This window comes from Durio zibethinus, chromosome 23 (assembly GCF_047325235.1).
Source record: "Durio zibethinus cultivar Kanyao isolate XHJ-2024 chromosome 23, ASM4732523v1, whole genome shotgun sequence".
In the NCBI taxonomy this organism is placed as follows: Eukaryota; Viridiplantae; Streptophyta; class Magnoliopsida; order Malvales; family Malvaceae; genus Durio; species Durio zibethinus.
Window position 1 is genome coordinate 15,341,963 of NC_143184.1, and position 3,348 is coordinate 15,345,310.

General features: G+C 49.9%; 1 non-coding gene and 1 pseudogene across 1 annotated transcript; both read right to left on the reverse strand.

Annotated features, from left to right (window-relative positions):
- Window positions 1-216: 216 nt before the first annotated feature.
- Window positions 217-366, reverse strand: LOC149512356 (5.8S ribosomal RNA). Its single transcript, XR_016332877.1, has one exon. It is a non-coding gene; the product is annotated as a 5.8S ribosomal RNA (ribosomal RNA).
- A 291-nt stretch (window positions 367-657) lies between these two features.
- On the reverse strand, window positions 658-2,463 carry LOC149512357 (18S ribosomal RNA; annotated as a pseudogene).
- Window positions 2,464-3,348: the final 885 nt, after the last annotated feature.

Genomic DNA, 3,348 nt, shown 5'->3' on the forward strand with positions numbered 1-3,348 from the left:
TATCACCTGATCGATCCACGGCTTGCGCATCCCACCTCTCAGGCCGGCGTAGTGCCCGTCCGCTCGTTTCGTGGGTTGACTTAGGCACCGATGATCATTGCTGGGGACTCGCTTTTGGGCCAACCATGACCAACGGGATCATGGGAAGCCATCTTCCGCCTACCCCCTTCCCTCGGAGCCTGAAGGGCAGGGGGTCAGAGGGGGGGCGACAGTGCATGACGCCCAGGCAAACGTGCCCTCAGCCTAATGGCTTGGGGCGCAACTTCGAGACTCGATGGTTCATGGGATTCTGCAATTCACACCAAGTATCGCATTTCACTACGTTCTTCATCGATGCGAGAGCTGAGATATCCATTGTCGAGTCATTTCATTTTTTTGTGACAAAAGGAGTTACGATGCCGCCTGCGCACACACCGCAGACAGAATGGCGATGGCGCGCGTGCTCTGTTTTCATTTCGGTTCCTTGGTGCGATTCACATCGGAGGTTCATTGTTTGGCGGTGGGTGAGATGACGCTGATCGTTTCGCCAGCCCTGTAGGGGGATGAAGCGACCGTCGTGCCCTCTCGGGGCCGGAGGGGGCTCGGGGCGCGGGGGCACCCTCGCCCCCTCGGTGTTTCGTTAACGCATCCGTGGGTCATCCATCGAGCGGGTTTCGACAATGATCCTTCTGCAGGTTCACCTATGGAAACCTTGTTACGACTTCTTCTTCCTCTAAATGATAAGGTTCAGTGGACTTCTCGTGATGTCACGGGCGACGGACCATCCACGTCGCTGCGATCCGAACACTTCACCGAACCATTTAATCTATAAGAGCAACGGGTGGTGTGTACAAAGGGCAGGGACGTAGTCAACACGAGCTGTTGACTCACGCTTACTAGGAATTCCTCGGTGAAGACCAACAATTGCAATGATCTATCCCCATCACGATGAAATTTCAAAGATTACCTGAGCCTATCGGCCAAGGCTATAGACTCGTTGAATACATCAATGTAGCGCGCGTGTGGCCCAGAACGTCTAAGGGCATCATAGACCTGTTATTGCCTCAAACTTCCTTGGCCTAAGGGCCATAGTCCCTCTAAGAAGCTAGCCACGAAAGATCACCTCCGTGTAGCTAGTTAGCAGGCTAAAGTTTCGTTCGTTAACGGAATTAACCAGACAAATTACTCCACCAACTAAGAACGGCCATGCACCACCACCCATAGAATCAAGAAAGAGCTCTCAGTCTATCAATCCTTACTATGTCTGGACCTAGTAAGTTTCCCTGTGTTGAGTCAAATTAAGCCGTAAGCTCCACTCTTGGTGGTGCCCTTTCGTCAATTCCTTTAAGTTTCAGCCTTACGACCATACTCCCCCCGGAACCCAAAGACTTTGATTTCTCATAAAGTGCTGGCGGAGTCCTAAAGTAACATCCACCGATCCCTGGTCGACATCGTTTATGGTTGCGACTAGGACGGTATCTGCTCGTCTTCGAGCCCTCAACTTTCATTCTTGATTAATGAAAACATCCTTGGCAAATGCTTTCACAGTTGTTCAACTTTCATAAATCCAAGAATTTCACCTCGGACTATGAAATAAGAATGCCCTCGACTGTTCCTGTTAATCATTACTCCAATCTCGAAGGCCAAAACAATAGGACCAAAATCCTATGATGTTATCCCATGCTAATGTATACAAACGTAGGCCTGCTTTTCAGCACTCTAATTTTTTCAAAGTAACAGTGCTGGAGGAACAACCCGAGCAATTAAGTCCAGGAGTGCATCATCGGCAGTAGGGACGAGTAGACCGATGCTCATCGTGAGGTGGACCGAACGACCCAACCCTAGTTCCAACTATGAGCTTTTTAACTGCAACAACTTAAATATATGCTATTGGAGCTAGAATTACCATGGTTGCTGGCACCAAACTTGCCCTCCAATGGATCCTCGTTAAGGGATTTAGATTGTACTCATTCTAATTACCAGACTTATAGAGCCCGATATTATTATTTATTGTCACTACCTCCCCGTGTTTGGATTGGGTAATTTACGCGCCTGCTACCTTCCTAGGATGTGGTAGCCGTTTCTCAAGCTCCCTCTCCGGAATCGATCCCTAATTCTCCATCACCTATCACCACCATAGTAGGCCACTCTCCTACCATAGAAAGTTGATAGGGCAAAAATTTAAATGATGCGTCACTGGCACAAAGGTTGTGCTATCCGTCGAGTTATCATGAATCATCAAAGCAACGAGCATAGCCCGTGTCGACCTTTTATCTAATAAATGCATCCCTTCCAGAAGTCAAGGTTTGTTGCACGTATTAGCTCTAGAATTATTACGATTATTCAAGTAGTAGATACCATCAAACAAACTATAACTGATTTATGAGCCATTCATAGTTTCACAGTCTGAATTAGTTCATATTTACACATGCATGGCTTAATCTTTGAGACAAACATATGACTACTAGCAGGATCAACCAGGTAGCATTCCTTCAGGATGTTGGCACTGCGTGGGCCTCAACGCACCGACCGAGAGGCGGAGAGAGCCCGACGTGGAGCACAAGCCTCGTGCGTGTCGAGCACATAAAATGCGTAGTATCGGACGAACGGGGTCGAGAGCCCGTGCCCGTTAAATGTTTCACATCCGAGAGCATGATCTAATGCCGGTGCACCAATGCGGCCATGAAAGATTGGGTGGCATGCTTGGGACACCGGCCATGATTGACGTCCAACCCATGGCCCCTCGAGACACGAGATAGATGAGGGATGGTGAGACATCCGGTTTCCATCGATTCAGGTATACAACACAGGATCCCGATCGCACCCTCTGGGTACGACGATCGCATGAGGGGAGATTGAAAAGGATGATGGGTCGACAGTTCGATGCATCGAGCACGGAGCCTGCCAACATGCACAACCATAGCACCACTTATATACCCATTGAGTACAAGTGGTAGCATCCACACGCATCGATCCACAACCCACCCGATCGATTACTCAATGAGTGAGCGAAGGAAATGATGTGCGAGGCCACACCACAACCGCTTGGCATAAAAAAAACACGAGCAAGGGCCACGAGACTGCCCCTGCCATTCGACAGGCAACAACAAAATGACAGCACCAATGCTTGGCTTGACCGGGACCGCACACGCGAGCTCCACTGACACCACCCCAAGGGGACGTTGCCTGATTCAAGGACTTGTTCCTGGGGTCTCGGGTAGGGTCGACTGCGTGCACGACCTCGTCGAGGCCTAGGCATTTTTGTGGTCGATGAGAAGGGACCGTGAGACCATCAAATATCGAGAGACCTGGTCGAGCCAAGCCCGTAATCGTGACTTCTGCTTGCACCACCCTAGGGAGCCGTTGCTC